Source organism: Fringilla coelebs, assembly GCF_963513975.1.
Source record: "Fringilla coelebs genome assembly, chromosome: 5".
NCBI lineage: Eukaryota > Metazoa > Chordata > Aves > Passeriformes > Fringillidae > Fringilla > Fringilla coelebs.
The window spans coordinates 22,921,982-22,932,747 of NC_140033.1; positions in this window are offsets into that span (position 1 = coordinate 22,921,982).

Here is a 10,766-nt window from a genome sequence, read left to right on the forward strand (position 1 = left end):
TGCAGAGACACTACTGCCAGCCTGCCTGGGAGCCACAGTGACACCATCAACAGAAGAGGAGACTTGCTTTATTGTTATAAGATATTGTCCTGCAGATTTTGGCATGCCCTGATTTCTGGGCCCACAACCACCAGCTGTGTGGGTGGCATTTGCATGGCTGTCAGCTTCTCTCAGATTCCTAGGGAGGGTATGTTAGTCAGAACTTTATGGGCTGTTCCTAGAAGACTTGATTAAAACCATTTTATAAAGATTTGGCTTAATGATTGCTTCATAATGTGGAGCTCATACCTCCTTGGAGAATCCCACACTAGAATTAAGTAATCTTCTCTGTCCCCATCCCCTGCTCCCTCAGTTGCCTGCAGCACAGCAAGTAACTGTGTCTCCCTCTAGCCCAACATCATGTTCCCCTTTCAGGCATTTAAGTGGAGTCTTCATCCTCGTATCTCAGAGTCAATTCATCCTCCCTGAAACCCCAAAACCATTCATGGTCCCAAGATTTCAGGACAAGCAGGCAACAGATGAAGGAGTTCTCAGCAGAGAGCAGGTGGATCACTCTGCCTCCTCTATATTCCTGGGAATCAGCCTTTTATCCATCTGCTTTCCCCAGGTGTTCTGAGGAGTGAGCTGGACTTTTTCTCTATAGTTTGTGTTTTCTTTTCATGACAATAGCAAGTAATGCCCATTTCTTAGGATGTAAATACCTTCCTCAGTCACGGTTTGAGTGCAATGAACACCATTCCTGCTATCTTTTGAATCAGGATCCCATTACATTTCTGGGCTTACGTGTCTACTGACTTACCTGGCCCCATTCTGACACTTCAGAAATTAAGTCAGGAGTATTGCATATGGGGACTAATTCCCCTGGCATTAACTAGTCATTTGGGAAGAGGATATAAGTGGATAGTGTCCGGCCTCCTGGGTCTCAAATTCACAAGAAAGATTCTTCAGTATAAAATATTCAAATAACTGTTGGTGAGATCAGAACTATCCAGCACTATTTATATTCATAGGTTTATGTGTGTATTTCAGAATTTCTAGCAGAAAGGTATAAATCTCCTCTTTCTGAAATACAAAACAAACTTAGTATTACCTTCCTGTTTGAGATTCCCTGACCTGTTCCTTCCAGTGGCTGCTCCCATTGCATGGATTAAGGGCTCTCTAGTGTGTTTACCTCTTCCTGTTTCTGCCTCTCACTCAGAACTTCTTGCCAGGCTGCTCCCTACAGCAGCCAACTACTGTACTGCTCAGCATGAGGCAAGGTTGTGCCAAAAGCAGCAAGCCATGACTGTCAAAAGTGATCTCCAGTGCTTGCAGACAGAATCCCAGTTCCATCTGCATCATCTGGAATAGTCTAAAAGTGTTTTAAAGTGACCCTGACACAGAAAAGGTGAGAGGAAAGTCTCAAGACTTGCTAAAAAATCCCAGGGACTGGGATTGGAGAGGACTTAGCCAAGGTGCCATGCAGGCATGTAATGTTCACTATTCATCATCTCACTGGGGTTTTAAGCAACTCAGCTCATACACACACAGCTTCCATTTTACATGAGTCTCCATGTTTGTTCAGTGGTGAAAGTCTCCAGGTTTGTTCAGTGACCACTGAAAAATTATTTCCATGATCTAAACAGTAACCTGGAAACATAATTGCCAGGAGCAAGGAGAAAATATTAGGCACAGAAAGTTGACAGGAGTTTAAGGTCAGCTGCATATATATGTCTTATGCATGCTTAACTTCACTCAGAGATCTAACATAAACCATAAATTAAGTCTAGGTGTAAGTGCTTGTAAGATGAAGTCTTGATATAAGAAAACCATTTAGCATCAATAATTTCACCATAGAGAGGCTGCCAAAAAGAAAATATGTTTAAAAAAAACCCTTTTCACAATTGCTCTTTTTCTGGAGAAAGTTTCAAATTTCAAAGCATAACATCCTAGCAACCATTTCTGTGATAAATGAGATCACATGAAAAATAAGTGCAAACTGATAATTTCTAAATTATCTGATACTCAAGTGCTTGTAATCATCTGTCATCTTCACAGAGCAAACCTACATGCAATTTTCATTTATGCTCAACTCTTTAATTTCTTTCTTATTTTCTAGTATACTAAAAATTGTGCCAAGGGCTATAAATTCTCACTAGCTTCAAAAATTAGTTAAAAGCTTCAGGAAGAATAGGCCTCCATAGCAATGTAAATATTCAAGCAAAGCATCTTGTTAGGCTGTGTTGGAGAAAACCAGCTCAGCTCTACCCCCCCTGATTTTTTACTTCTCCTTAAATTCATTCCAGACTGCAATTAGATTTGTAGTGTCTTTAATCCTGTGTGTGGTCCCATTATAAGCAGTGAACGGGGGAAAATAGAACAAAATGAAGGAAACAATAAAAATACATTACTGTTCTGCACATTAGAAGATTTGATACCACTGAAGTTAAAATCAATCCCTGCATAGTAAAAGCCCAGATTCTCTCTCCTTGTCCCATTCATAGAACCCTGTAAGTGTTAGTGATAGTGTGATTTTACACCACTCCAGACAACAAAGATTCATGTCTTAATCCCACTTAGGCTCAGCTCTCTGATTTTGGTTCACAGTGAAACAGGCAAGCAAAGAATCACAGAATCACAGAGCATGCTATGTTGGAAGGGACCCCTAAGGATCATTGAATCCAACTCCTGGCCCTGCACAGCACCATCCCCAAGAGTCACACCACGTGCCCAAGAGCATTATCCAAATGCTTCTCAAACTCTGTCAGGCTGGTGCTGTGACCACTTCCCTGGGGAGCCTGTTCCAGAGCCCAAACACCCCCTGGGTCAAGAACCTCAATCTAATATCCAACCTAAACCTCCCTGACACAACTTGAGGCCACTCCTTCAAGTCCTCTCGCTGATCACCACAGAGAAGAGATCTGTGTCTGCCCTTCCTCTTCCCTCACGAGGAAGTTGTACACTGTGATGAGATCTCACCTCCATCTCCTCCAGGCTGAACAGACCGAATTCCCTCAGCTGCTCCTCATATGGCTTTCCCTCAAGGCCTTCACCTTCCTTGTGGTCCTCCTTTGGGCACTCTCCCATACTTTGTATCTTAAATTTTGGCACCCAAAACTGCCCCTAGCACTCGAAGTGAGGCTGCCCCAGTGCAGAGCAGAGCAGGACAATCCCCTCCCTTGCCCAGCTGGTGATGCTGTGCCTGATGCACCTCAAGACAGGGGTGCATCCTGGCTGCCAGGGCACTTGTCAACTTGTCATTCAACTTGTCAGCAACCAGGACCCCCAGGTCCTTTTCTGTGGTGCTGCTTTCTAGAATCTCATTCCCCAGTCTGTCCATACATACTGGTTGCCCCATTCCAAGTGCAGAATGTGTCACTTTCCTTACCTCTGCTCCTGCTCTTTCCCTTCCTCTCTTCCTACCTGGTGGTGCTGCTCATTAGATCTTTCAGGAGAAAGTACACAGCTGGGCTGTTTTCTGCCATGTGAGGGAACTGAATTGATAGCTGGGGAGTTCCAGTGGGCCCTCATGCTGGTACAGGTTAAGCAGCAGGAGAACGTTATTGAAAGAGGATGCAAACAGAGGAAAGGAACAGGATCTTTTAGGCAGTGGAAAGCTCAATACTCAGCTCATCAGATTTTCAAACCTACCAGCTTCCCTAAAGTTTAGGTAGAATCTGGGCCAATTGAGTTATTTGTTCAGAGGAATCTCTGTATCTCAGGCATAGTCTTCACTACTGTGTTTTGGCAGAAGGGTTGTAGTGAAACAGAGATATCTTTATTTATATATGTTAATTATACAGCAAGTTGCTTGACTTGAGGATACAGGAAAGCATTTGAAGACCAAAGTCTTACTAATATACTGGTTCCTGCTTAAACAGCAAATTTGAATGTCATGAGGAAGAAATCAATCAGCAAATTCTCTGCTTCTCCCTGTCTACAGTTATTTGCTGACATAATCCCCTTGAAGCAGTTATTCAGAGATAAGAGATTTATGGATTTTGTAGCCAGTTTGATTGCTCAGACTCACTGGTTACTGCTGAGAAATGGATAAGAATCAGTGGTAATCAAAAAGTGCCCAGATTGGCTGCAAGAACCCGGAACAAAGCGAAATGCCTTATGACCTCTGACAGCATCTGTGTTCCTTTTTACTTTAAGTAATTATTTTATTTTGTGATGCTCCACATAATTTCTCTGGCATCTTGTTGGTCTTCTTCACACTTCAGGTTGAAGTATTTGAACTTCCATTCTCAGGTCTTCCTACAAACCTTTTCTAATCTCTGTATCTCTGTATCTCTGTTGTCTCTCAAGATCATTCTCTTATCTTAACACAGTGAATAATCTCTTTGCCTAGGTGATCTCAATCCTTCTTATTGTCTTTCAGTTACATTTTCTGGGTTTATTACATGAAAGACGTTTGCACAAATACTCTTCTACTTTCTTATGCACTTTTGTTGCAAGCAGAGCTCTTCACTGCTTTGTACCTGCAGAGGGGCTCTGTAATGCAAAGTAGAGTTTTAAGTGCTTTAAGTGCACAAGAGTATTTTCCTTGCAGTCTTTCCTAGCTGCATATATTCAGATGAAAATGTTATCAGAATGACCAGTGGGAGTGGAAAAACCATGAGAATACCAGTGTCATTGACTCAGCCCTAGCCACCCCATGCTGGCTCAAATGATGTCTGCAGTGAGGGTATCCCAGTTCCTCACCAGCGCTTGCATGTTGGGGAGCACCTGCCCCACACCAGGCCTGTGCCCTCCTCCCTTAGCACCAGGTCAGAAAAGCTCCCATAAGAAGGAGGTGGGAAGAGGGAGAGCAAGATGTAAGTGTACCAGTTTGGAGGCTACTGCCAAGGGGAAAGATCAGTTCCTCAGCCAGACCTCCAGAGTAAGAGCAGGATGTGTCCTAAACAGTGGCCCATGCACTGGGAATGTATGATGCTTGCAAGCCAGCCACAGAGTTGTCTGAACAAGAGCAACAGAAATGAAGGAAAGAATCATTTGGTAAGGGCATTTTGCATAGGGAAGAGAAGCATTTACAAATGTTTTTAGTTGTAATGTTTAACATTCTGCATTTTGTTTGTTTGTTTTTAAAGTCACTTGTTCTAGTTTTTGTTTCAATAAACCCCAAATGTAGAATTGAAATGTCATAGTCCTCCAGGTCCTGTCACAAGATTTTTCCTCTTCTTCTGTGTAAACTAAGTAATTTCATTGCCAGGTTCCCTTTTTCACTTTAGCCTGGACTTATTATGTAAGTATCCAAGATTAGTGGTGTGCTTATTTTTTTATCCTGTTTTACACCATAGGTGGACCCAATTCAGTCCAAATGTGAAAAAAGCCAAGGTCACCCAAGAATTCATGACACTTACCCCCAAGAACTGTTTTTTATACAGTTGCCTCTCAGAAGAGGTGTTGGTTTCAAATAAACTCACTTTAAGAAGATGCAATAAAAAATACAATTGGACTTCTCATTCCATAAACACTCATCTTACAATTCACCCCCCTGAAATATGTTTGATTCTGTCTCCTTATCTTTGGCTGCTTTTCTTCCTTTTCACTGCATATATGATAAGGAACATCCTCTCTCTCTTTGGCAAGGAGGTTGCTTGGCAGAGACCACTTAGTTTTGCATGACTATCTCAGTATCTGCTAGGTTCAGCGGTCCTCTGATGCTCCTTTGCAGCATGGAAGCAAAAGAAAGTCTCCTACAACAAATTTTGTCACTTCTATTGTGTCCATACACAGGGGTGTAATGCTCTCAGGTACCTACAGCTGTTTGTGCTGTCCTGTAGATGATTTAGTCTGTGCTGGTGCAGATGGGGTGCCTGCCCCCAGCAGGCTTGACAAACAAGCTCTGTAGCTTTGCACCGATTTTTCCAGGTGCCAGTCATTTCAGATATTCTGGTCATTACATTTTTGTTCATCCCACTACAGTAAACATCCATGCAAACATAAAAGTTAAACCACATCATGGCCTCCACTGAGTTCAGAGGATATGTGGATATTTTAGGCACAAAGGAACAAGAACTTGATTTTTCCCTTTTAAAAGATGGATATTTGTTTACCAGAGCTCTTCTGTTGGCAAGGAGAGTTTTAAGACAACCACATTTCACAGAAATTATGACTAAATGCTCAACTGTGCCTCTCAAGCCACCCATAGGTTTAACTAACCCCATCAAGGCCAGACATTATTACATATGCCAGAGTATGTAACAGTTTATAACAGTTTGTTGCATTCTCTCGGTGCTGCCAGAATATACAATGAGCCAGCTCAGAAATGTGTCACCTGGGGCACTCCACATATTGTGAACGTATAGGAGAAATTACTGTACAAGTGAAGATGCGAGACATGCTATTTTGTTGTTCTTATGGATAGGCAGGAAAAGCTAACAGTTTACAACTTAATTTCTCAATCTGATTATAACAGTACAGCTTCTCTCACAAGTCCAGCTGCCTCAGCATGATTGCTGCAGAGCAAGATAACAGCAACCACTGTGGCACAGAAGTTGCTTTAGAAATACCTTCAAGTACATTACATCTTTTAAACACTGACTTTTGACAACCTACTCAACACAGTATTTCTGAAAGTAAAGCTGAAAATTAGATTTCACCATTTTTATATCTTACAAAGCCAGGTGGCCTGAGTAAATGTAGAGAAGGAGGCCACACAGAACATCTGCATTGCAGCTGGCACGAGGTCTGATGAGCTCTTTGTGTCCTGCCCCATGCAGAGTCATTACAGTGCCTCTCAGTTCTGGCCTCCTGGGCTGCACAGCTTGCTCAAAACATGCCTGATGGGCTTGAAAGCTGACAGTGGGGAGGGATGTCATGTGGAACTGCTACAGCTGGGAGAAGGCTGAACATCACACTGCCAGTGGGTGATCCTGACCACTTTGATTAAACAGGTCATGTATAAAACTAGCATTCCAGGCAAAGGTCTGTTGAAAAACCAAGGTTTAAGGAAGATATTTCTCAGATCTGAGAGATCTAAAATGTTTTGCTGTAATTTTTCAATATTTCACACATAATCTGAATTGTCTAGAGGGGCTGAAAAGTGAAAAAAAGCATTTTTGTTCTTTGTCTTCTTACTGGTTTGTTGGAGCCTGTTTCTTTTGTGGGTTGTTTTGTTATATTTTTTAATTATGGAGTTATGTTCTAGGACTAGAAGTAGATGTAGATGTACTTAGGATTTGATTTTGGAAAAAAGTTAAAACATAAGCAAAATATAACCAAATCTGAATTGCTCTGAAATGCAGTATGAAGTACCTGAATAGCCTCCTAATACACTATTTAATTGAATCACTATTTCTATATAATTATGTTTTGATGAAATTTTAAAACTAAAGCATATAAAGAGACTCTTTGATTTGGAAAATAATGTACAACCGGGTAGTGCCAACACCAAAAATTAATAAAATGTATTTTAGGCTGATAATTAATTCACTTTAAAAGAGTCTTTGGAGAGAGAATTACAGACAATTTTTGGGATTGATTTAAAATCACGCTATCATTAAATAAATAGGAAAATCGGGTTGCAATTTATGATGTGATGGTGTAATTAGGAACAATATGTTTTGATGTCTCTTTCCTTTATGAGTTTAAATATGACTGCTTAAGATCCAAACAACAGGGAGGAGGAAAACTTAAAATCTTTTGTATTATAAAGCTTGTCAGCCTCCAGAGAGAGACATTTTCAGTACATTCCTTTCACCCTCTTAACAGAAGTCTTTAAGTAAACAGCTGTGGGTGAGTGTTTGGAAAGCACTTTGAAAGTGAAAAGTACTTCAGCACTGGAAAATCTTGAACATTAATGCAGGTAATAAAAACACCTTAAAGTTGGATTTTCATCTCTTTTCTTTTTTTGAGAATCATCTTTCATTTTCCTGTTCTGGGTTAAACTTCACTGAGATGTTTTCCTAGTGTGTATTTTAGATTGTATTTATGTTTTATAAGGACAAGCAACAATGTGATAGAAGAGATGGTCAGAACTGCTCTGATGTGACACTCTGAAAGGTAATCATCACTTCTGAAATCATCACTTCTGCGTGCAAAAGCACATAAACTGTGAGTCTTTGTCTAGGAAAATTTCTGCTCTGGATTAAAGTGATTAATACAAAGTTTAGATTTTTTTAGGGCAATATTAAAGTAACTCCTACCTTAACTTGTGCTTACTCCTCAGTTCCTTAGCCATTCCAACAGTATTAGGCTACCAGCAAGATCCCTGGGATGTATGGAATACCTTCCTAAACTGAAATAAGGGATTGGTCAATACTATTGAACTGTTTTGTTTTCCAGACCTGACTAAGGAACACATGTTTTTATGGCCAGTTCATTCAACTACTGGCTAATCCTTCAATCTACAGAATCTGCTTTCTTTAAAAGCCTGAGATTTATCTAGCCCCAAATAACATGACACAGAGATAAAACACACTTTTAACTAATTTAAATCAAGAGCATATCCAACTGAATTCATCACACCAGAAACACTCTAGCTTGTCATCTTTTCATGCAAGTTACACAACTGAACATTTATTAGAACAATTTTTAAATATGATGAACACTTATTTTTACACACCAACCCCTAATAACAATGTAATTTTTATCTTATTAAAATAAAAGATAACAGAACTGTAAACAAAATTTCTTTTATTATCACAGGGAAAGCTATTCCTCTATATCTAACAAAAAAGGATTCCCTAATTTCTTAGCACTTCTCTGACTGACCCCTTCCAGCACTTAACTACACTCATGCTTGGAAAGTTTATCTAAACATCCATCCCACATGTCCTTTTCTGAAAACAAAGCATAAAACTTGATTTGAAATTAAAAGGCTAAAACTCTGAAGGCAGAAGAAATATAAAATTATCTTCACATTGCTCCCTGTTTCTGTTTCACTAATCCTCATGATTGCAAATACAGTACAACTATTATTTATTCTTTGAGAAAAAAAGGCTTATACCACCTTAAATAGGAAAACCAAGTTAACTGTCAACTACCTAACTAACTAAACCTGTTCAGCAACAAAGATTCCTCCAAAATTTGATATTTTTAAAGAAAGATATAAAAATTGTAGCTGAACAACTGCATCTAATTCCCTCATTGTTCTCTTTAATTGGAATAAAACTTTTTCTAATTGGCAGTAGCCAGTTTCATAGACATGAGCAGACACCTTTGATTCAATGACTATAGCAGTGCTAAATACGTATTCAGAAAGGAATAGAGCTGCCAGAATACACTGTAACCTTCATAAAGTAAGGTACAAGGCACAAATAGGTGTTAGGTCTTTAAAAATATTAACACAGTTGTGGATCCTAACATTGTTCATCCTTTTCTACTGCTTTAGGTCAATTTCTTGTACAGTCATGAGGCAAGTATTTCTCTATTCTAGCTGTAATACCTTAGGGTTTTTCTTTTCAACACCTTCAGGATTTTTTCTGAGGACTGAATAAGGGAATTAGTTTTATCCCTGTAAAAAGAGAACACAGTTAGCATGCAGTTAAAGTAATGTTTATAATCAAGATTTTGTAATGAACTAATGTAGGAAATTACTGGGGGTTTTAAAATATAAGACCTATGGAAGGACAAGCCTGAAAGTAGTAGTCATGCAACTTATTGACAACTTTTGCATGCTCAAATAGCTCTGAAATACAAGATTTATCTAGAGGAAAAAGCTGCTCCTTTTTGTCTTTATTGAATACTATACGAGTATAAAAGCAAGATACGGATTTGAAAGTGCTAACAGGAACATTACTGTAAATTGGCATAGATACACTGAAGTGTGATATTTTTCTCCTTTTAGTTACGTTGTTCTTAGATTAGTCAATTCAGGGAGGAATAACAAAATTGAAGGAACTATGTTCATACAGTGTGGCCAAACATTATTCACATGTACCCTGAATAGAGTGTAAAAACTCAAGAATTATTCCTCTTGCAATTCTGCTTCTTAGAGATTTTAGTCTTAAAAAAGTGAACACTCTGCTGTCAAGGTAAAGGCTGTCTCTCTTGAAGAAGAAAAATCTATGGTCTGGACATTCCAGCAGAATGAGGAGGGAGATGAAAAAAACTTGCCAAGAAAAGCCAACTCACAGTGGAAAGTACCTCCCTGGTGAGGCAGAACAGAAAAGTGAAACAAACCTCAGAATTTCTGACCTTTACTGTGTGTGAATAACATTTTGCAAAATTTGGTAAAGAAGAATGCAAATTATCCCTTGCTATTCAGAGAGACAACCTAGTGGGATTTTCAGGTTAGTATCCATTCATGTATTTTTCCCCCTTTTTAATTTCAGATGTAGAATAAACACGTTACAGCTCCCCAGTGCACACAGACAATACTTTAGGAGGAATAGACAGTGTTTTGTTCCATTAGAGTGCTTAGCACATTGGTTCTGTTTGTGGTACTACAAATACCCCTCATCCTGAAAGTTCATCCAAATGCTGGAACACTGACATGAAACTAGAAGAAATTGCACTGCCTAATGCTGACGGTCATCTAACATACTTGTCTGGTATCAAATAGCTTTCACTGAGTGCCAGAGGATTTTACAACTGTCAGAGGCAACCTGGAACACTTCCTTCAATAAACTTTTGACTCCTACTTATCAATCTTCAGTGAGTTTCTGATCCAGGGATCTTAGCTATATATCCCATTTTGTAATGTAAGCATGCCACATGTGAAAAAATACTGCTCATTTTTTAATTTTGAACTGGCTACCTCCATACCACGACCTCTATCAAAACACACACCTTTTCACATCACTTCTTAATTTACAGATCCCTGTTATATTCTCATG